This window comes from Corylus avellana, chromosome 6, assembly GCF_965113065.1.
Source record: "Corylus avellana chromosome 6, dhCorAvel1.hap1.2, whole genome shotgun sequence".
Classification (NCBI taxonomy): Eukaryota; Viridiplantae; Streptophyta; class Magnoliopsida; order Fagales; family Betulaceae; genus Corylus; species Corylus avellana.
The window spans coordinates 23,987,265-24,012,738 of NC_142495.1; the positions used below are offsets into that span (position 1 = coordinate 23,987,265).

Genomic DNA, 25,474 nt, shown 5'->3' on the forward strand with positions numbered 1-25,474 from the left:
CTCCAGTGCCACATGACCTGACGTTACTGGGTGGTTTTGATACCATTTGTAACAACCTAGGAAAAAATGCTAGCTACATCTGCGCTATTACCCCAAAAAGACTAGTCAATTTGGATCTTTCCTAAAATTCATTATAAAACCAATTTTCACCTAGTAATTAGACAATATGGGGTTTAGCACCCATGACTATCTTTATAAACCATCCACTCTATGTGAGTTTCTTCTCATCTTTCTAACGTGAGACCGGGGTGTTATAGAGAGACGAGGAGAGAGAGAGAGAGAGAGAGAGAGAGAGTGAGATTTTATTTTTTCTCAAGTTTTTATTCTCTAGTGTGTGAACAGTGAATAGGCTGATTAGCCTATTCACTGTACAGACTAGATGAAAAATCTACAAATTGACTATTCTATTGGAGATCAAAAATAACTTAAAATAGTCAAATATGACTATTTTAAGCCATTTAGCTACTCTTTTGGAGATCCTTTGTTTGCATCAGTACAAAAATATAAAAGAAAAGTGCTATTTATTAGATTCTCATATTACTGTCATACAATTATGGTGATGTGATAATTAATAAAAATCAACTATTAATTTTTTGTTCTCATAAACCCTCATTAATCAAATGATTAAATACGTTTACTTTTTTCACCTCAATCATTTTCTCCTGTAATGAAAAGATCAGAGGCATTTGCCGAAAGGGCCCAAAAATTTCACAACTTTCACACATCTATTAATCTAGGATTTGTAGTCTACACATCCTATATTGCCCACATACTTCCCTAATAAAACAAGACAATAAATATAAAAATATACTACTACACTATTTGAATAGTTAAAATAGCATTATTGCTGAAATGCTTTTAGTTTACATTATTCATCATCATTATCAATGAATTCTCTAAAGTTTAATCAAATTTTAAGTAAAAAAATTTATTTTTATCATTTTATTTATTTATTTATTTATTACATACACTAAATATCAAGCTCTGTAAATATTTATCTATTTTAAATAAATATTATTTTTTATTAATTGTTAGTTGGTTGAAACTAATCACCAAAGAAAAAAAAGACTTCCAAGTTCACATATGGAAAGAGAAAACAATGAAAGTAATAAAATAATAAATGACTAAAGAAAAACTAGCATCAAATATGAAGAGAGATTATGGCAAAAACTAAATTAAAGAAATAATGGAGAGTTTGATAAATGAGAGTGTTTTAGAATATTCTCTAAATTTTAGAGTCACCCTTATATTGGTTCCCATAATAGATTTGTAGCTCCACATACTTAATCACATCTATATTTATTTTGTTTTCAGAATCAAGAAGAGGAGGAAAAGAGCCTTTGACCTTGCGGAAATTCGGTCATTAATGTTATAAATCATATAATTTGTACATATGCTTAAACGTAAATTCTTTCATTCCAGCACACTTTCAAAATGTGAGGTAACGGTTATCTCACAAGTCCCAATTGTCCGACAACTTACTAATTATAATGTTATTATTAAGACACGTTTTTTATGAGATCGTTTTTGCAACCACTCGTCTTCTGTAGTGACTAGCTCCCAAAAAGCAAAAACAGAAGTTGCAATCATGTCGATGAGAAACGAGCTAAATGAGCTGATTTTTTAGGTAAATATAGCTCACTTTGCCACTTATTAATTATTATGATTCATTATAAATACAGATTTTTTATAACTATTTTTTCTTGCTTTATCTGTACCAAATGTTTATGTTTCTAAATTAATCAAAAAATAATAAATTATTATTAAGAATGTTAAAAGAAAAATATGTGCATGCATCACATGTTTTCTTTAATATGAACATATTTTTTTAGTCGGAGGGATGTGAGATGTACATGTTTTCTTTATTAAATATAGACCGTAAATTGTGGGACCCGGAGAATAGGTCTAGAAAGCATCAATAACTCATTTCATTCATAATTGTGATTTTATTTGAGAAATAGAGTTTTTAAGTTCAAAAATACATAGTAGAGCTTAAGGAAGTGCCGCACAGCTGAGGGGAAGGGGTTTCTCCCCCTCCCCCCCTCTCTTTCCCCCTCTGTTTTCTTGATCTGTTCCCCACTCCCTTCCCCATTTTCCTTCCCCCCCTCTCTTCCCCGATCTGTGTTTCTTTTCTTTTTTGTGTTTGTTTTTGGATTTCGTTTTCTTTTCCCTGTTGTTGTTCTTTGTTTGCTTGTTTATTTTTTCTTGCAAGGTGTTTATTTGGGCACACTTTGTGGGTGCCGCTCATAGGGGATTCACTCAAACTTCCCCCCAATTTCTTTGAGTGCGCCGCCGATCTCCTCCGCGTCAGCTTTGCCGTTTACTGTCTTCTGCTTGGTCTTTTCACGCGTCCCCACCGCGATGTGCTTCCAACGCCATCTACGCATCAGTTTCCGGCAAGCACGCGATCGGCTTTTCTTCTGACTGCTATCATCCGCCTAGTGTGCTCCTATTTTTAAATTTTTAGTTGTATTGCTTTGATTTTTCCTGTATTTTCCTTGTTTTTCTTGCTGCTTGTAATAAGGCCATGTCCTCTTCCTTGATCTCCTCGCTTGTTATTTTGGTCCAGACCCCTGGGTTGTGGATGTGAACGATATCCTGGCTTTCGGGTTTAGGGGGATGTGTGTCGGCATGGGGTCCTTTTGATCCCAGGGTCAAGAAATAAGAGCTATCTATGCATTAGTTTGTGTCTGCCTAGCGCAGATCTGTTTTTCCAACTGAAGATTAGTTATAGGTTAGCGGATGTTTGGCATCTTTGATGTGTAATCTTTTAGTTACGACTTTGATCTTTTAGCTTCGGCTAGGATCTTTCAGAACGTTATGTTCTGTGATTGTAAGAGTTTTAATACTCTTGATTCCTCTATTAATGAGATAAGAATGATTTTCCTTCAAAAAAAAAAAAAAAAGGGGAAACTTCACTTACCCCCCTATACTTTCGCGCTTTTTGCAGACACCCCCCATTGTTCAAAACCTCTCACTTTGGTGTATCAAACTTTCGTTTCCTTTCAAATACCCCCTACCGTTAGCTTTTGCAGTGTAAAAGACCTTTCCACCCCTAAATTTTTTTTTAAAAAAATTATTTTTAATAAAAAATAAGGGCACGATTGTAATTTTCCACTATTTCCGTTAGGATTTAACAGAAAATCCTAACGGAAGGGGGAAAGTGAAAGGAAACGAAAGTTGGATACATCAAAGTGAGAGGTTTTGAACAATAAGGGAGTGTTTGCAAAGAGCGCGAAAGTATAGGGGGGTAAGTGAAGTTTCCAAAAAAAAAAAAAAAAGTTAAAAAATACGTATTTTTTTTATTAAACGGATACTTTTTTTCTTTTTTTGGTTGAAATGAACTTTTTGAATGTTAAACACACTTTTAAATTCTTCAAACGCACACTAAAAAAAAACCCTACGCCAAGCATGTCAATCATATAATCGTCTCTCCAAAAGAAGCACAATTGATACTTGGCATGCGTCCAAAATCATATAATGTAAAGGAAAGGAACAACAGATCGATAAGACGCATCAAATGAAATTTGAACTAGAAACAATACGGCAATCACTGTATGCAGGAAAATATTGCAACCGGAAGGGAATTTAGTCAATACACCATGTAAGTACCGACAATCAATCACACAAAAAAGTCTACTATATTTGTAATTATTAACAATTTCAAAATATATGAAATTGTCTTACGGATGATCATGAAATTGTCTTTGCAAGGTCACGATTGACTTGCATATATATATATATATATATATATATATATATATTGAAGTGTAGTGTAGAGGATTACAAAACAACACAAGTATATATTTCAACCCTTTATACTTTATTAGCTAGTATCTGAGCCTTTCAAGCATTAAACTATGAAAAACGTCATGCCGACTTTAAAAATTTGTTTATCACAATCAATTTATGCGGAATTAATATTATGAAACAATAAACAATTCAATCATCCAAAATATATAAAGCAACAAAGACGCGGACACATGTATTTTGGTTACGAAAATGAAATTTTTTAGAAATCGATCTAAAAGTAAAACCTCTCCGGGGCAGCCAAACTCAGGAAATCACTATCAAAAAATTATCCAGAGATTACAGACACTAGAAACACTTACAACCCTTTGCAAGACCTTGACTCTGTAAGATCGACAAGCTTATAACTCGTCTCCTTGGTCACAATCTTCTTCAACGTGATTCTCCTTTACCGGACCCTTCTGATAGACTTCTCAACCGTAGATTTATTAAAGGAATAACTAAAACTCTAAGAGATTCAATTTATCGTTCGTCACGTATGATCTCTCTTAACACAGCCTCCGACGAACTCTCTGGGGGCGAAAATCCGTACCTCTCTCTTGTATAATGATGTATATATATCAGTACATCAAACCCTAGACCTGGGCCCACTAAAAACACGTTTTTGGGTATAATAGGTACATAGCGTTCAGACAGGGTAAGTGCCTGTCCAGACAGGGCCTTGCAGGGAAACATATGCTTGCTGGAAAGCCTGTCCGGACAGCCTAGCACCCTGTCCAGTCATAGCCTGCAGTGGAGAGAAAACAACATTTTGAAAATGCTATCTAGCCTTGATTAACAGCTCTGATCGATGGGCGTATGTAGTCCGATTGAACTGAAATTTTGCAAGGACGTTTATGACACATGAATCTACATTATGAACGGTGGAGATTTGATTATGAGCATTATATATCAGTGTTTGAGCCCGTGGACAGTAACGTCTGCATTTTGAAACTGAATTAAGCCAACACGAGAACTAACAAACCCCCCCTTTGGCAATTCGGTGACAAAACCAAAATGCCGAGCCAATCCCATCATCTCCTCATATTTACTCACCCATTTTTGTCACAGAATGACAAAAGGTCTTCATGTTTCCTGAAACACTTCACAAAATACATCAAGGCATATGTAGAACATGAATACATAAATGGTAAAACTCATGATTACAGATAACAGAACATGCATGGAATAATGCAAGATCATGAAAAAACATCAGCAAAAACTCCCCCTCAATGTGTGACTCAATATCAACAAGGGAACAAATGTTTCAAACTTAAGTATTCATAAGAAGAGTATATCTAATAAATGATCAAGAATTGTAGATTAGAAGAAACTCTTGTTGAATGTGCCAAAAAAAAAAAAAATACTCAAAGCATACAAGAGTATCAAAAGGTGAATAAACAGAATCATTGTTGCAACTCATGTCATGCCATTATGTACCATCACTATTTATGCTATATATGTTGTGTGTGATTAGCCACGGTCAAGAGTCAAGCAATGGACAAACAATTCACAATTTTCAAACATCTATTAATCTAGGATTTGTAGTCTACGCATCCTATGCTGTCTACCTATTTCACTAATAAGACAAGACAATAAATATAAAAATATACTACTACACTATTTGAATAGTTAAAATAGCATTATTGCTGAAATGCTTTTAGTTGACATTATTCATCATCATTATCAAAGAATTCTCTAAAGTTTAATCAAATTTTAACTAAAAAAATTATTTTTATCATTTTATCTATTTATTTTTTACATACACTAAATATCAAGCTATATAAATATTTATCTATTTTAAATAAATATTATTTTTTTATTAATTGTTAATTGGTTGAAACTAACCACCAAAGAAAAAAAAGACTTCCAAGTACACATATGGAAAGAGAAAACAATGGAAGTAATAAAATAATAAATGATTAAAGAAAAACTAGCATCAAATATGAAGAGAGATTATGACAAAAACTAAATTAGAGAAACAATGGAGAGTTTGATAAATGAGAGTGTCTTAGAATATTCTCTAAATCTTAGAGTCACCCTTATATCGGTTCCCAGAATAGATTTGTACCTCCACATAAGTAATCACATCTATATTTATTTTGTTTTCAGAATCAAGAAGAGGAAAAGAGACTTTGACCTTACGGAAATTCGGTCATTAATGTTATAAATCATATAATTTGTACATATGCTTAATCGTAAATTCTTTTATTCCAGCACACTTTCAAAATATGAGGTAACTGTTATCTCACAAGTCCCAATTGTCCGACAACTTATTAATTATAATGTTATTATTAAGACACGTTTTTTATGAGATTGTTTTTGCAACCACTCGTCTTCTGTAGTGACTAGCTCCCAAAAAGCAAAAATAGAAGTTGCAATCATGTCGACGAGAGATGAGCTAAATGAGCTGATTTTTTAGGTAAATATAGCTCACTTTGCCACTTATTAATTATTATGATTCATTATAAATAAAGATTTTTTATAACTATTTTTTCTTTCTTTATCTGTACCAAATGTTTATGATTCTAAATTAATCGGAAAATATTATTAAGAATGTTAAAAGAAAAATATGTGCATCACATGCTTTAATATGAACATATTTTTTTAGTCGAAGGGACGTGAGATACACATGTTTTCTTTATTAAATATGGACCGTAAATTGTGGGACCCGGAGAATAGGTCTAGAAAGCATCAATAACTCATTTCATTCATAATTGTGATTTTATTTGAGAAATAGAGTTTTTAAGTTCAAAAATGCGTATTTTTTTTATTAAACGGGTATTTTTTTTTTGTTGAAATAAACTTTTTGAGTGTTAAATACACTTTTAAATCCCTCAAATGCACACTCAAAAAAACCCTACGCCAAGCATGTCAATCATATAATCGTCTCTCCAAAAGAAGCACAATTGATACTTGGCATGCGTCCAAAATCATATGATGTAAAGGAAGGGAACAACAGATCGATAAGACGCATCAAATGAAAATTGAACCAGAAACAATACGGCAATCACTGTATGCAGGCAAATAATGCAACTGGAAGGGAATTTAGTCAATACACGATATAAGTACCGACAATCAATGACACAAAGAAGTCTATTATATTTGTAATTATTAACAATTCCAAAATAAATGAAATTGTCTTGCGGATGATCATGAAATTGTCTTTGCAAGGTCACGATTGACTTGAATATATATATATATATATATATATATATATATATATTGTAGTGTAGTGTAGAGGATTACAAAACAACTCAAGTATATATTTTAACCGTTTATACTTAGCTAGTATCAGAGCCTTTCAAGCATTAAATTATGAAAAACGCTATACCGACTCTAAAAACTTGTTTATCACAATTTATGCGGAATTAATACTATAAAGCAATAAACAATTTAATCACAAAAAATATATAAAGCAATAAAGAGGCGGACACAGATATTTTGGTTACGAAGATGAAACCTTTTAGAAATCGATCGAAAAGTAAAACCTCTTTAGGGCAACCAAACATAGGAAATCACTATCAAAAGATTATCAAGAGATTATAGACACTAGGAACACTTACAACCCTTTGCTGGCTTTGCAAGACCTTGGCTCTGTAAGATCGACAAGCTTACAACTCGTCTCCTTGGTCACAATCTTCTTCAACGTGATTCTTCTTTACCAGACCCTTCCGATAGACTTCTCAACCGTAGATTTATTAAAGGAATAATTAAAACTCTAAGATATTCAATTTAACGCTCGCCACATATGATCTCTCTTAGCACAGCCTCCGACGAACTCTCTGGGAGCGAAAATTCGTACATATGATCTCTCTTAGCACATCTCTTGTATAATGATGTGTATATATATATATCAGTACATCAAACCCTAGACCTAGGCCCACTAAAAACACGTTTTTGGGCATAATAGGTACCGGGTGTTCAGACAGGGTAAGTGCCTATCTGGACAGGGCCTTGCAGGGAAAAATATGCTTGTTGGAAAGCCTGTCCGGACAGCCTAGCACCCTGTCCAGACATGGCTTGCAGTGGGGAGAAAACAATATTTTGGAAATGTTGTCTAGCCTTGATCAACAGCTCTGATCGATGGATGTTTATGGTCCGATTGAGCTGAAATTTTGCAATGACGTTCATGACACATGAATCTACATTATGAACGGTGGAGATTTGATTCTGAGCATTATATTTCAGTGTTTGATCCCGTGAACAGTAACCTCTGCATTTTGGAACTGAATTAAGCCAACACAAGAGCTAACAAACCCCGATTTGGCAATTCAGTGACAAAACCAAAATGCCGAGCCAATCCCATCATCTCCCCATATTTACTACCCCTTTTTGTCACAGAATAACAAAATGTCATCATGTTTCCTGAAACACTTCACAAAATATATCATGGCATATGTGGAACATGAATACATAAATAAAACTCATGATCACAGATAACAGAACATGCATGAAATAATGCAAGTTCATGAAGAAATATCAGCAAAAACTCCCCCTCAATGTGTGATTCAATATCAACAAGGAAAAAATGTTTCAAACATGAGTATTCATAAAAAGAGTATATCCAATAAATGATAAAAAATTGCAGATTAGGGAAAACTCTTGTTGAATGTGCCAAAAAAAAAAAAAAAACAAAAATACTCAGAGCATGCAAGAGTATCAAAAGATGAATAAACAAAATTATTGTTGTAAGTCATGTCATGCCATTATGTACCATCACTATTTATACTATATGTGTTGTATGTGATAAGCCACAGTCAAGAGTCAAGCAATGAACAAACATATATTAACAAAGAAGGCACATTAAAACTTCCAAGTCATATGAAAGAAATTCATATCTTGTTAGGTTAGAAGTCAAACCATTCTAGGGCCTAGTCAGCCTCATCGAATATTCTCCCCCTTAGTCTCATCACAAGGCTCAAAACTACATCCATAATTTTAATTATGGATGAGCCAAGCACAAAAAATTGACGCAGTGAAAATTTCATTTTTGAAATATTTTGGCATTTTGCACATTTCACTTTAGATTTTCTCTTTGAGAACGTGTCTTTCATAAAAATTAAAGTACAAGACATAAGGGTTTGAACTGGAATTTATAGGTTCTAGGTTCAATCAGCATTTGGTCAATTTTAACCCACCAAAAAAAAAAAAAAAAATCCATCTTATTCATATGGTTTGTCTAACATAAGAAATTTGTCATGGATTGACATTCATTCTTGAAGCCTAAAAGTGCATAGAGATATCATAAATGAAATGTACCACAATAACACATACTTGAATGGATCAATGATAGTTCATTAAAAAGATAATCAACTAAAGCGTGATAAGTGTATTCCATAAGTACATAAATTAAGCGGATTTCTAATTAAGCAATTAAAAATCATTTAAAGCATATATCCATCTTACATTTCAAACATCTTTGCAACACCAATTCCTTTCTCAAAAATTTATTAACACAAATAAACCACAAAGAAGGGCAGCAAAGAAAAACAATATGTTTGAATTGAGATTACAACTGGCAATACATGAATGTTCTTTAGCATTAAACTTTCATCACATCTTATAGGTCCCATTACAAAATAATGATTTGGTTTAATAACTACTTCTAGGTATTCACAAGACATTACACATTCATGAACACTTGATTAGCAAGTAGACAAAAATCTTGGTGGTCCGCACACAACATCTCATCGATAAGCCTTTCAAAGTTTCAAAGGTCATAACATATGAATTTCTTGAAAAGTCATTTATGAATATGCCTCATAACAAGAATCTAAAAACAAACATGTATACACTCTTCACACAAAAAATGTAACATAAAAACAAATTGCAATGCATAAACTAGAAAGCATAAAAAAAAAAAAAAAAAAAATGCAAAGCAAAGAAAAACAACATGCTCTAGGATTTTTAAAAATAAGCAAAACAACCAATCCTAGGCATGTTATTGACTCACCTAAATTAAGGTGAGATCACTACCACTCCCCCTCAATGAGTGAATGATATCATCCTTCCTAACCAACTCTTGTACAATCTTAGGACCAGATTTATGACACATATGGGGTCTCAATTTAAAACAATTTGGTCGAATATGACCAACTTTGCCACAATGATGATAGGTGGGAACAAACCTTTGAGAATGTTATCATTTATGGGGAGGGATATATTTAGACTTTGATCTAGGCAAACACTACTCTATATCATATTTTTCTTTCTTAGGGGTAGTCGGGTTTTTCTAAAGTCTTTGGGATTTAAACTGAAAACAGTTTGGACTGATGTGACCAATAATCCCACAATGGTGGCATGTCGAAACAAACTTAACTAGAGTTTGTTTCTTAGAAGAAGTCTTGGATTTGGGCTTCACACAATTATTCAAACACGAAGTTTTGCTCTTATCCAAACAGACTATATTAGCCTTGACTTCTTTAACATTCATAGCTTTAACAAACATGGTCTTTCTTTCAAATTTAGAAGCATGTGAAGTAGAGCTACCAACATTATCAACAATCATACAATGCTTGTTATCAATACAGAAAAAGCTTTTCTGATTATCACTAGAGGGTTTTTGTGAGAGTTCTTTAGAAACTTTCAAATCATTCTCAAGTGATATATTCTTTTCAACAAGCATAGACATCTCAGAATTTAAAGAATCAATCAAGGCATGTGATTTAGATAATTTGATCATCAAGGATTCTTTTTCCTATTCTACAGTTTTAAAATTTTTACAAATCTTTTTGTATTTGTAGGACAGTTGATTATACTCATCAGATATAATCTTGTACACACCGTTAAGATCATCAAAACTAAAAGAGTCAAACTGAAATGTATTCATAGTAAAAAGGAATCAAGGATCTCACTTAGAAATTTAAGCCAAACAAAGTGAACCCTCTCTGATACCAATTGAAAAACGCTGTGCTGACTCTAAAAACTTGTTTATCACAATTTATGCAGAATTAATATTATGAAGCAATAAACAATTCAATCACCCAAAATATATAAAGAAATAAAGAGGCGGACACATATATTTTGGTTACGAAGAGTAAACCTTTTAGAAATCGATATAAAAGTAAAACCTCTACGAGGCAGCCAAACCCAGGAAATCACTATCAAAAGATTATCCAGAAATTACAGACACTAGGAACACTTACAATCCTTTGCAAGACCTTGGCTCTGTAAGATCGACAAACCTACAACTCGTCTCCTTGTTCACAATCTTTTTCAACGTGATTCTCCTTTATCGGACCCTTCTGATAGACTTCTCAACCGTAGATTTATCAAAAGAATAACTAAAACTTTAAGAGATTCAATTTAACACTTACCACATATGATCTCTATTAGCACAGCCTCTACGAACTCTCTGGGTGTGAAAATTCGTACCTCTCTCTCTCTTCTATAATGATGTATATATATATATCAGTACATCAAACCTTAGACCTGGGCCCACTAAAAACACATTTTTGGGTATAATATGCTTGTTGGAAAGCCTGTCTGGACAGGGCCTGTAGTGGGGAGAAAACAACATTCTGGAAATGTTGTCCAGCCTTGATCAACAGCTCCGATCAATGGGCGTTTGTGGTCCGATTGAGCTGAAATTTTGCAAAGACGTTCATGACACATGAATCTATATTATGAATGGTGGTGATTCGATTCTGAGCATTATATATCAATGTTTGTGTTCGTGGATAGTAACCTCTGCATTTTGAAACTGAATTAAGCCAACACAAGTACTAACAAACTATATATGCTTTCTTCTCATAGAAGACAAATTAGTCCAACAACGAGCAAAGGTTTGGGAATCAGCCACAAATATAATCTTAATATAAATTACAAGGTAAGAGCAACACTACTTCTTCCAATAATTCAAATGCTAATTGGGTTGCTTCTATCAAATGGACTTTGCCTATAAAGGGAGACACCCTTCAATTAAACTTGCTACCATGGTTTCACAGTCGAAAGTTCTTTATGAAAATGATGAATGGCTAGTTGATAGCTAGGCAACAGTGCATTAACACATGTAAAATCATCAAAGCACACATTCATATTTATTCATCATGTAAAGCATTATATTTATGCTTTTTTTTTTTTTTTTTTTTTTTTTTTTTTTTGTATCACATTATATTTGTGCTTTAAAACAAGCAAAATCTATTCTTCTCTCAGTAAATAATATACTTACAATATCCTTGATAATTGAGCCAACAGTTGTAGTTGACACTTTCCAAGAGTTGATTCAAATTGAAACAGTGAATGCCAAAGCATCAAGTTCAAGTAGGATATATAAATACAAGAGTAGTGCCCATCCAAAATGAAAAATACAACAGTAGAGGAATTATTACCGCTTAGCGCTTGTGCTGAGGAATACTTGGCGCCATTTTTTAAGATTGCCTTTTTGGAATATATTAAATCATCTTCTACTAACCTTTTGCAAGCCAACTACAAGGGTAAGCCTTCGACTAATCATTGAATGCCTTATTATGGGTAATTTTTTCACTACAGGAAAATAGAGTTAAAAAAGAAAAATTACCCTTCTTACTATCAAGGGTTTGTTATCTCAAGCCTTGGGCGCAAGCCCTGCTTTAATTGCCTGAATGGTGGCAACATCAGTCTTGAAAGACTTCGCCAAGATCCCATCATCAATGCCGTGGTGAAAACTGTATTAAGGATTGACAAAGTTCCAACATTTGCACTTCCAAATGCTGAAACAACTGTTGCAGAATTCTTTGCATCACTATTGTACTGGTAGTGAATAAGTCCTTTTGGAAAAACAAACAAGTCACCGACTTGGAGCTTATGAGTAAAAAGATTGTTTGACGTGTCAACAAATCCAACTTCAAGGGATCCATCAACGAGAACTAAAAGCTCAGCTGAGCAGGGATGGGTGTGAGGCAGGTTGACAGAGCCAATTGGGTATTGGGGAGCTGCATACAAAAGACTCTAGCCATTGAGGGTTGGGAACTCAACCATGCTCACTTTCAAAAGCTTAAAAGTTGTCGGTGGGGCTGCCCGAACTATAGCCCTCATGCCAGTATATGTGAAGAAGTTGCCATCAACGTTGATTTGGTGGGACTATAAAATCTAAGATGATGTTTGCATCCCCAGCAATCGCCATATGGAAAATAGCAAATGCAAGAACTAGTTTGAATATCAATTCGTGTTTACATGTCATAAAGGCTATGGAAGGGAAGATGAAAGGGAAAAAAAGGAGCTTATAGAATATGTTAATGACATATTGCCTGTTACTTTGGCCTTGCCTTCAACAGCAGGATGGTAATTGTTAGAGGAAAATAATAGGAAGCAACGTGGCATTTACAAGTTGTGCAGGCCTATGAAACAGGAGGTGCAATTTGAATCTACAATGTCCTTGTTTTAACTAATTTTCTTTCTATTCTCAAGTGGATGCCTTTGTCGTAGAATCAAGAAAACCAATTGACATTATTTACTTTTCCATGTTTAGTAAATTGTTGTTCTCCATGTTAACAATAATGATGACGGAAGTTCCAACATCAATGCTTCCTAACTCAAACACATACCACAATGTTACATTGCAATTCACAATTAGACTTTAACCCATAGCAAAACTTTAACTTTGGTAATAGTGCTCATACACCAGAAGCACTAATTTTCCATGGAATCCCAATGAATTTTAGGGTTAATGACTACAACACAATCAATTAACTATTACACTAGAGAAGTTTAGGATTAAGCATAAAGCCCCCAAATTGACATGAATCAAGAAGATTAGGGTTTAAAGTACTAACAGAGAACCGAAATTCCACATTGCAAATTTCCTACCTGAAGAGCTAGTGTAAATCCCTTCCTTACCCAAAAACCCTAGAAAATTTAAAGGAATAAGCATTATCCCCAAAAATCAACCTAATAGGTGAAAAATTTAGGGTTTATATTATTACCTTAGACTATATAGAGAGATTGAAGTTCCAACACAACAAATCTAGCTACAACCCAAGAGTTTGAAATGGTGAAGAACCCTTTCCTTAGCTACAAAATCCTAATTTCCACCACAACGTGACGTGTCAGAACTTGACACCTTCCTAGGTTTTCAGTAGTTACGACCAATTTTTTAACTTGCCAGAAACGTTACCGATGACACGTCACTAACTGTTAGTAATGTGTCAACAGCCTTGACACATCACTAACGGGTTGTTACAAAAAAATAAAATTCTTGTAGTGCCCACAAGAGAGAGAGGGTATTTTGAGAATTTCTCACCCCACGTTAAGATTTAATCAAGAATCCTAATTGAAGGGTGAGATGAAAATTTTTGTAGAGTTCGATACACTAAATTACTACTGTACTAATGTGATATTTAACTATCGTGTGTATTTTTATATGATCATTATAAACATGTTGTTTACATATACTTTATACGTGTATTACAATGGCGCATTAAATAACTTTATTAACAAAAAGAAAATGCCAGGGTTTATATAATATACCTTAGAAACTCCACTTAAATCCAAAATTTGAACTTCTATACATATAATCCACTTTTGCGAGGTTGTGCTACTCAAGAACTCTTCCTTACACAAACTATTTAAAAATAAGAAATTTTGAAGAAAGAAGGTTTTCTGTATTATGACTTGAAAACTCGGCCTTTTTATAGAATTTTCAATCGAATAATGATTCACGTCGATTATTTTTTTCATCTTTTCCCAAACTCATCTTACAAATTTAATATATCAATAATTAGATTTGTGGACTCTGTGGATCTCACACAAATTCAATGATATATTCATCTATTCACTATAAAGATGGTTAAAAAATTGTTAAAAATACAATGAATTCTATCATTTTTTTTTTTTTTTCAAACCTGCTATAGTGCACGGTTGGTCGAGCCATTGCTGTGTTGCTCAAACTGTAATTGCCACATGTCGCATCACAAGCGATAAGCCTAGGTTGTAAAAAAAACTAACCGGTCATTAATTAGCGTCATTAATTGCGTTAATTATATTTCAAGAGTTTTTCATATATAAATTATTCAGCAAATTAAGTATTATTGATATTCGAATCAAATAAGGAAACAAATAATATAAATCAAATTATTATCTATTAATACGTTTAGGATTCTCAACAAAAAAAAAGACGTATATATATATATATATATATATATATATATATATATATATATATATATATATATATATATAACCAAGAAAAAATTGATCAGTAATTAGCGTCATTAATTGTGTTAATTATATTTCAATATAATTAATTGTGTTAATTATATCTATATGACGTCATTAGTTGCGTTAATTATATTTCAATACAATCCACATGTCATTAATTTACATCATTAATTGCGTGAACTAAATTATTTTCCATGTATTATTGTTGCTAATTTTTTTTCCTTCATACTATTCATTTTAAATCATACATACTTATAGGAACAAATTTTTTTTTTATTTTTTTATTTAAAGAGGTGAGATATATTTTTATACATCTTTTTAAGTTATAATGAAAAATGATGTCTTTAAATTTTAAAATTAAATTATAATACAATGATGCTCTGGGGGGTTAGGTCAGGTTATGGCTCAAATCAAACTTGAAGAAGTGCATGCGAAAAAAAATAAAAATAAATAAAAAACAGATTGGCATATATTTTAATTTATAATGAAAAATTATGTGTTTAAATTTTAAAATTAAATTATAATAAAGAATCCCGCGCATAGCGCGGGTTATAAGTTAGTATCTATAATTTAAAGTAAGGGAAAAATATAAAAAAGCTCCCTAAACTACCAGCCGTTTTCGATTTAGCCCCCTAATGTTTCAAAAGTAATAAAGTAGCCCCCCAAACTACCAAACTATTGCATTTGAGCCACTCCGTTAGTCAAAACCGTCAGCTTGGACGGAAATTCAAAACGACGTCGTTTTGTTGGGGGCTACTTTTGTCACTTTCTGAACATTAGGGGGCTAAAATGAAAATGGCTGGTAGTTTGAAGGGCTTTTTTATATTTTTCTCAATTTTTTTTTTTTTCATAAAAAGGCATTGTAGTAACTTACCTATAACAAAACAACGTCGTTTTGCAGTTTCCGTCCAACTGACGGTTTTGACTAACGGAGTGGCCAAAATGCAATAGTTTGGTAATTTGAGGGGCTACTTTATCACTTTTGGAACATTAGGGGGCTAAATCGAAAACAGCTGGTAGTTTGGGGGGCTTTTTTATATTCTTCCCTTAAAGTAATTGTGTCCCGTGACACATACAGTTGGTGCATAGCGTGTCAAACAAGAGTCTTGTGACATTAATTAATTTATCTAACGTACATAGCATGTCGTTAATTAATTAATTGGGCGGTAATTAATTAGTTAAAGGAGGCCTATTTGGAAGTTGGAACCATATGAAAATCTAGGAATCTAATTATTATCAAAATTGAAAACTTAAGAATTAAATTGCATGAAAAATTTAAGGACTAAATCTAATTTTTTTCATTTTTTTCTGAGCAAAAGTGAAAGTCATTAATTTATTCTTATAGGAGATCTGGACAATAAGCCAACTCGCTAGTATCTTGAAACTCGATTGGCGAAACAGGTTTGGCGTTTGTGGAAGACACCCGACAGCTTACTAGCACGAATTATGGAAGCCAAGTACTATCCAAGAGGGTCAATTCTTGAAGCTCCAATAGGAAAAAAAAAAACCATCTTTTTCCTGAAGGAGTATACAGAGTTCTATTGATTTAGTCCGGGAGGGTTTGTTTTGGCGCATTGGGAATGGGAAGATAGTTCATATTTGGAAGGATAGGTGGTTCCCTTTTCCATCTACGTATAAGGTACACTCAGCTCCTTCGGTGATTGATCCTACCTCAACGGTTAGTCAACTTAATGATGAGGAGAGGAAATGGTGGAAGAAGGAGCTATTGGACCAAATATTCACAAGGGAGGGGATTACTACTATCAATTCAATTCCTATAAGCCAGACGAACCAAGAGGATAAATTCATATGGAGGGGTACAACAAACGAAGTATCTATCACATGCAAAAAGAATGTGAAGAGGCTAGCTTGGCGGAGGGATCATCTAGGGGTCGGCAAAGTAATTTTTGGAGTAGATTATGGCAGCTCAATATTCCGAATGTGGAGAAGCACTTTCTAAGTCGAATCTTTGTTGTCGAAAGGTCCTCACCAATCACTTTTCCCCGTTTTGTGAGACAGAGGTTGAAGCCACCTTCCACATCTTGTGGCTTTGTCCTTCGATAAGGGATGTCTGGGGTGCGAGGAGTGTAAAATTCTAGAAAAGTGTGTTTGATGGACCAGATTTTTTGCAGGTGGCTGAAGGTCTGTTTTATAAGACTTCAATAAATCAGTAAAATATTGAGTGACCTTTACTGAGTATGTACGTGAGTATAAATAGAATATAATCAAAATTGAACTCCTTAATACATGGAGTTAGTTCTATCTAGAAAACTGAAATACAAAATTCAAATACATATAAAATCTAATCTATACATTTTAATTCCCAATATTATCTTTGCTTTGCTGTAATTGATGTGTTTGAATATTTGTTGCATTATACATAGAATCTTGCTTAACAGCCCCCCTCAAAAGAAGGGGAAGAGGATGAACATGAAGTTTGGTGCACAATTGTGAGAAACGGATAGCAGAAAGTCCCTTTGTGAACACATCCGCAACTTGATCAACTGTAGAGATATATTTGGGAACAACATCTTTATTCAAGACCTTCTCGCAAATAAAGTAATAATCTACTTCTATACGCTTAGTCCGAGCATGGTAAACTGGATTTGAAGCCAAAGCTAAAGCCCTAATATTATCACACCAAATAATAGGCGGAGATGACAAAGGAATATGTAAATCCTTAAATAACGTCCACAACCAATAATGCTCAGCAGTAACAATAGCCAAAGATCGATATTCAGCTTGGTTGAGGAACGAGCAACAACATGTTGTTCCTTAGCACTCCATCATATTAAACTAGACCCAAGAAATACTGCAAAACCACTTGTAGATCGCCGATCATCCGGAGAATCAGCCCAATCCGAGTCACAAAGTGCATTGAGTTGAAGAGAAGATTTGGAATAATGAAGACCATGATCAATAGTGGCTTTAAGATACCAAAGTACTTGCTTTGCTGCTGTCCAAGGCTTATCTGTAGGAGAATGCATAAATTCACATAACTGATTTACCGAAAACGAAATATCCAGCCGAGTAAGCGTGCAATATTGCAACCCACCAACAACGCTGCGATATTCTGTAGGATCGACTAATGCAAAACCATCAAATATTGACAATTTGGAACTAGAGGAACAAGGAGTATTGCACGGCTTGGCACCAATAATGTGGGATTTGTGTAGCAAATCCATAATATATTTAGATTGATGCAAATGAAGTCCATCAGAATCACGGGAAACCTGAATTCCCAAGAAATATGAGAGAGGACCAAGATCTTTTAAAGCAAACTCTTGTTGGAGTTTTGAGATTAGATCTGAAATAGCTGTTACATGAGTACCTGTCACAATAATATCATCCACGTAGATCAATATAAAAATATGAACAGATTGGTGGTGATAGGTAACGAGTGACGAATCTACCAAGGAGCATGCAAAGCCAAGATCTAGCAAGGATTGAGGAAGCCTTGTATACGAAGCACGTGGTGCTTGTTTAAGCCCATAAAGCGCTTTTCGAAGTCGACACACAAATGTAGGATCAGATGAATCAACAAACCCCCTAGGTTGTTCCATAAATACCTCCTCATCAAGAAAGCCATGCAAGAATGCATTAGACACATCAAGTTGGCGAATAGGCCAATTAAACATCACTGCAAGAGCAAGAAGTAGCCGAATAGTAGCTGGTTTAATTACCGGGCTAAACGTTTCATTGTGATCCAGTCCATCCAATTGTTCAAAGCCCTTCACAACTAGCCGAGCTTTATAACGATCAATAGTTCCATCAGGTTTCTGTTTTAACTTGAAAACCCATTTGTTACGAATAACATTTTTAGCTCCCATGGCAACCCTCCAATTAGGATCAGAAACAGCTTTAGTATAGCAAGTAGGCTCAGGTGGTAAGACCACTACATTAAAGGCTTTTAAGGAATGTCTTGTGGAATAAAATAATTGAAAACCGGGATAAGTTTTAGGACGTAGGCAACCTGTACGAGACCTGGTTTGCATTGGGTGAGTGGGCAATGAAGGAGAAGCCACGATAGTACCATGAGAATCAGTGTCATTGGAACTAGGAGTAGGATCTAAGGAAATTGTAGGAGAGGGCACACCAGCAAGTACAAACAATGGGGATATAATATTAGGTTCAGTAGCCATTGTGGAGGAAATAGGTTGTTGACTATTGGGATGTGTGGGTTCAGTTATGGCTTAGTAATAACCAAAGGACTAGAAATAGAAGATGGTAAAACATTAGGTGAAATAGGAAAAGAAAAAGTAAATGGTTGAGAATTACTTACAGTGCCGTTTTCTTGAGGAGATGAAAAAGATGAACAATCCGTAGCAGCAGGATCCAAATGAGAAGCAGATTTAGCTGGAAAAGAAGATTCATAAAAAACAACATTCCGAGAAATCTACACTCAATTGGTGAGAGGATCCAAACACCGATATCCCTTATGATTAGAAGAATAACCCAAGAAAATACAACGTTTACTACAAAAGGCTAACTTATGAGCATTATATGGACGTAATAACGGGTAGCAAGCACTCCCAAAAACGCGAAGCGAGGAATAATCCGGATTTAATTTATAAAGCTTACGACAACGAGAAAGATTTTGCAGGACACGAGAAGGCAATCTATTAATTAGAAAAATTGCGGTCAAGACAACATCTACCCAATATTTAGTTGATAATCCTGAGTGGGCAAGTAAAGAAAGACACATTTCAATTATATGTCTATGTTTACGTTCAGCCAAGCCATTTTGTTGAGATGTATGGGGATAAGAGATACGATGTAAAATGCCATTTTCATCAAGAAATTTCTTAAATTGAATAGAATTAAATTTACCACTCCCGTCACTTTGAAATTGCTTAATCTTACTAGAAAAAGAATTCTCAACCAAACATTTGAATTTAACGAAACAAGGAAAAACATCAGATTTCTGCTTAATAGGAAACAACGAAGTAAACCTAGAGAAATCATCTATAAAAAGAACATAAAATTTGTAGCCTCCAATTGACAACACTGGGGAAGTCCAAACATCCGAGTGTATAAGCTCTAGAAGGGAAGAAGACACTCGCAAAGATTCCGAAAATGGAAGTTGTTTGCATTTAGCAAGCTGACACGATTCACACACACTGCTGCTTTTTATGGTTCCTGTTGTTGGAAGATTGCAAGACCGAATTAAACTAGACACATGTTGAGCGGAAGGATGACCAAGACGAAAGTGCCAAACAGAAGACGAGGTACGAACTCCCAACAATGCAACATGAGCTCAACGTTTATTGGTGGGGAAGTGGTTAAGATGAATAGGATATAATCCATCCTCACTTGGACCTTGCAGTAGAATTGTTCCTGCCTTTTTGTCCTTCACAAGAAAATAGGCATCGGAAAGAATAAAAAAACAATCATTATCAATAAATTAGTGGAAGAAGAAGGACAATGCAAGATATCTTTTAAATGAAAAGAATTATATGGAGTAGTAAATGAGGAAGAACCAATATGAGCAATCTATAAACTTGAGCCATTGCCAACTGAAACATTTTCTGATCCAAGGTATGGCTATTGGAGAGGCAAGTTCTCTAATTCTGTAGTAATTTGATTATTAGCACCAGAATCAACAATCCATGTATGATCATCAGGATCCACGTGTGTGTTAGCAACCATAGTCGACAACTGAGAGGGAGGATGCCTCCCTTGATAGGAGTAATCCATTCTGTGAAAACAATCTAGAGCATTGTGACTGAATTTTCCACAGATCTGGCAAACTGGTCCATCAGATTGAAAATGAGGAACTGCAGCCGGAGTTCGAGTAGACTTCTCTGACAAGCCATAGCGAGGAGCAGTTGAATGTTGTCGGTTGGACCCATGATTGGAAAACTTATGATGAGGAAAGAATTTTTGTGGGCGATATGGACCAGCTGAATGTGGCTTGGCAGAGTATAACGCAAAGGCGTTAGAATCTGGTTGAACTGAAGGTTGATGTGCAACAATTATACTCTCAAAATTTAACAATTTTGACAGAAAATCCTCAAAGGACAGAGCACGATCTCGTGTAGCAAACGAGAATGATGAAATGAATGGAGCAAATGAGGAGTGAAGACCACCAATAACAAAATAAATAAGATCAACATCCACCACTTGCTTAACAACAACTGCCAGTTGATCAGCAAAAGATTTTGCTATTTGAAGATACTCCAAGCAAGACTGGGAACCTTGCTGTATGCTCTGTAGATGCCATTTAAGAACAACAATCCGTGAAGGAGATTTGGAGGCAAAACGATTAGCCAGAAAATCCCATACCTGACATGAGGTATTCATACAATAAACGGTTGATAGAATAACATTACTAAGAGTGGAATTAATCCAACTCAGCAAGAATTGATCTTTTGTGTTCCACAGCGTGAAAACTGGGTTCACTTCTGTAGTAGCAGCCCCAATAGCATCAGTGAGAAATTTAGTAGGACAAGTTTCAGACCCACCAACAATGCCTAATAAATTAACACTGTGAAGAGCAGGAAGAAATTGGGAAAGCCAAGAGAGATGGGTGGTCTCAGAAAGTTTGGCTGTCACCAAATTAGAAACATTGGGAAAGTTATAGGTAGAGGCCATTAAAACAAAAGAAAGATCGAATTCCAATAGCGTGAGCAAAAAAAGCTCTGATACCATATCAGACTTCAATAAATCAATAAAATATTGAGTGACCTTTACTAAGCATGTACGTGAGTATAAATAGAATACAATCAAAACTGAACTCTTTAATACATGGAGTTAGTTCTATCTAGAAAACTGAAATATAAAATTCAAATATACAAAATTCAAATACATATAAAATCTAATCTATACATTTGAAGTCCCAATATTATCTCTGCTTTGCTGTAATTGATGTGTTTGAATATCTGTTGCATTATACATAGAATCTTGCTTAACATGTTTGATAAGTAATGAGACGGAGTAACAACTTTTTGTGGGCATTTCTCGACATAGGCTTCGCCGGAATGAGGTGGTCAGCGGAGCGGTTTTCTCACATCCAAATATGGTTGTTAGGCAAGCTCTTATGGCTGTCGGTTATTATCAAACAACTTTGGCTAGAACAATCCAAACAGATGTATATGCTGGTTCTATTGTTCCTGGAAAATGGTAGGCTCCTCCTCATGAGTGGTTTAAGGTAAATTGGGACGCAAGCATGGATAAGAAAAATGGGAGAGTGGGTCTAGGGGCAGTTGTACGTGACCATCTTGGTACGATGTGTGTAGCGAAGATTTTGTCTCGTCAAGGCTCTTTCGATCCCACATCTGCAGAAGCAATGGCTGCTTTATTAATGGCTGCCCAATTATGCTATGATATGGGGCTGTCGCGAATTCAACTGGAGGATGATGCCAAGGTGGTAGTTGGAGTTGTGAATTCTATGGCTTCTAATGATAGCTGCAGAGGTCATCTGACGGAGGATATACGCACCACTTTGCTGCAATTTTCTTGCTGGGAGATGGGCTATGTTCGTTAAGAGGAGAATAAGGTGGCTCATGTTTTAGCTCGTCTGGCTCTCAATAACAATATCGATAGGGTGTGGCTTTATGACCCCCCAGAATGTATTCGTGAGATTCTTGATGTAGAGCAATCTGCTTTGTATTCTTCGATATGATTCCAATGAATTCACACCTTTTTTTTTTTCAAACTCGATTCTATTATATAGCTTGTTTACATTTATTATCATAATTAATAAACAAATCTAACCTTTTTTTTTCTTCTAATCAATAAACAAATCTAACTTGCATAAAGCAAATCTCAGCTCAATGAAGCTTCCTTATCTTGGATAAGGGGCCCGCGGTGATACTTTTTTTTGAAGTGGAATTCAAATATTTCGTTCAGGTAAACAGAGTTTCTCAACCAATAGAATATCTTTAATACATAAAGGAGTAGATCTTCACCACTCGTTCTCTTCCCTCAGCTGGAAGGCATGCTTAGCTAATCTGTCTGCTGCCGAATTAGCTTCCCTGCGGACATGGCAGATTTGCCAAGCTCGACAATGACTGAGAGATGTTTTGATATCATCTAACATTGGTCCCACTAAACCCCCACTATTTCCTTCTTCTTTTAGACTCCGGACCACCCCAAGGGAATCCCTTTCTAGAATGATCTGCTCCACATGAAGGTGCCGAATAAATTGAGCTGCTGACCAAGCCGCGACTGTTTCAGCATGCAGGGGGTCGATAATGTACTGTTTTGTAAAGCACTTTGCCGCAACCACCCTCGCCCATTCTCTTCCCAGCTGAATCAATTGCTGCATCCCAGTTACATTTCAAAAAGTTCCTTGATGGCCTACTCAATTTTGCAGGTGATTGTTGTGGAGCCTGCGGACCACCCCGATGCTTCCCACAGGTCGCAACCTTGGCTGCTTCCACCTGGTCCGTGGCCCACTGTGACAACTGCGCTGGAGGAGAAAACACCCCTTCAAACACCCACCTATTTCTCCTTAACCGTACTTGTCTTGCAATGCATGCAAACAAGTCAAACTCCGCAGCATCAAGGCGGTCCAGCAAACCTTCAACAATTTCCATGAAACTTAGTTCGGCTGTGATGCTCTTTTGTATCTTGCTCAGACTTCCATGCCAGACATCTTGTGCCATAGGACACGTCCATTACACATGTCCAACAGTCTCCGGTTTGCGTCCACAAATAGGGCATGAAGGGTCCTCCAGAATCTTCCGCATGTGTAGGTTTTCGTTCGTTGGCAAAATATTCTTACAAGCTTGCCACAAGAACATCTTCACCACTCTCGGACCCCCTATTCGCCATATCCGTTTCCAGAAAAGACTGTACGCCTTGCTCATAGAACACCCTCCCAAATTCCAGGCCCCTACCTCTATTGCCACATGATAGGCACTCCGAACAGTGAATTGCCCATTTTTGATCGGCCCCCAAATCATTTGGTCTGTTTGAGAATTTGGGCAGATTGGAATACCACATATGATGCTAGCTTCCTCCGGATTAAAAATCAATTCCATCAAAGGGATATTCCACCAACAAGTATTATGGTCAATAAGTTCCTTAACCTTTGCATTCCCATCAAGGTATCGGATGGGTGATTGAACCGCATCTGTGGTTTGAGTGGGTAACCATCAATCGCCCCATATAGAAATAGAGTGCCTGTCCCCCACCCGCCACACCATTCCCTCCCGGAGAAGCGCTTTTGCATTCCATATACTTCGCCATGCATATGAGGGTTTTCTCCCCATCGGAGTGTCTAGAAAAGTACTATTGGGGAAATACTTCTCCTTAAAATTTTTTGTCACCAATGGATCTGAATTTTGGACCAACCACCAACCCTGCTTGGCAAGTAGAGCCATGTTAAAACATTCCAAATCAAGATAGCCCAATCCCCCTGATTCTTTTTCATTTTCCTTATGCCCCCACCAGAACTTGGACATCATAGAATTAATTTCTTGGCATAAAGTCTTCGGTAATTGGAAGACACTCATGGTATAAGTCGGAATTGCCTGAACCACCGCTTTAAGAAGCACCTCCTTCCCAGCTTGTGATAAAAACTTTTCCTTCCACCCATGCATTTTGTCCCAAACGTGCCCTTTTATCCCTTCAAAGGAGCGGATATGAGATCTTCCAACTAGTGCTGGCAAACCCAAATATGATTCATATCTCTGAGTCATAGGCACTCCAACTATTCGTGATATGTGTCCTTTAATTTTAGTCTGGGTATTGCGACTAAAATAAATGGAAGTCTTCTCTTTGTTTAATTTCAGTCTTGAAGCTTTCTCAAATTCCCCAAGAACTTGTTGTAAGCACATCAACTCCGATTCTGTTGCTTTGCAGAACAATAAACTATCGTCCGCGAAGAAGAGATGATTTAGTCGTGTGCCCCCATGAGTGATAGGCAAACCCGTGAATCCCCCATTGCCCTCCCTCTTTTGCAAAGCGGAGCTTAGCCCCTCTGCACACAAAATAAAGAAATAAGGTGCGAGTGGATTGCCTTGCCGTAGGCGCCTCTGGTTGGAATTACTTCCCTATAAGCTTGCCCATTTATAAGAACCGAATATTTGACTGTGTGTACACATGTCATTACCAAATGAATCCAGGGATCAGCAAACCCCATCCGGTGCATTACAAGCTCTCAGAAATCCCATTCAACCTAGTCATAAGCCTTACTCATATCTAACTTCAGAGCCATGTATCCGTCTCTTCCGGCCAATCAGGTGTCCATTGTATGTAAGGCTTCAAAAGCATTAAGGACATTATCCGTAATGAGTCTCCTAGGGTTAAAAGCACTTTGGTTCGGGGAAATAATCTCCCCCAAAACCAACTTCATTCTATTGGCTAACACTTTTGCAATTAACTTATAAATGACATTGCAAAGACTTATTAGGCGGAATTCCGTAATTTTAGAGGGATTTTTAATTTTTGGAATAAGGGCTATATGCGTCACATTGGTAGCTTCTTCAAATTTCCCATCATTCAAAAATTCAAGAACAGCTTGACAAACATCATTACGTACCGTACTCCAATAGTTCTAATAAAAACAGGCTGAAAAACCATCTAGTCCTGGCAATTT

The 25,474-nt window shown here is 35.6% G+C and overlaps 1 pseudogene; it reads right to left on the reverse strand.

Annotated features, from left to right (window-relative positions):
* Positions 1–12,337: 12,337 nt before the first annotated feature.
* LOC132188024 (germin-like protein 9-3) lies at positions 12,338–12,955 on the reverse strand (annotated as a pseudogene).
* Positions 12,956–25,474: the final 12,519 nt, after the last annotated feature.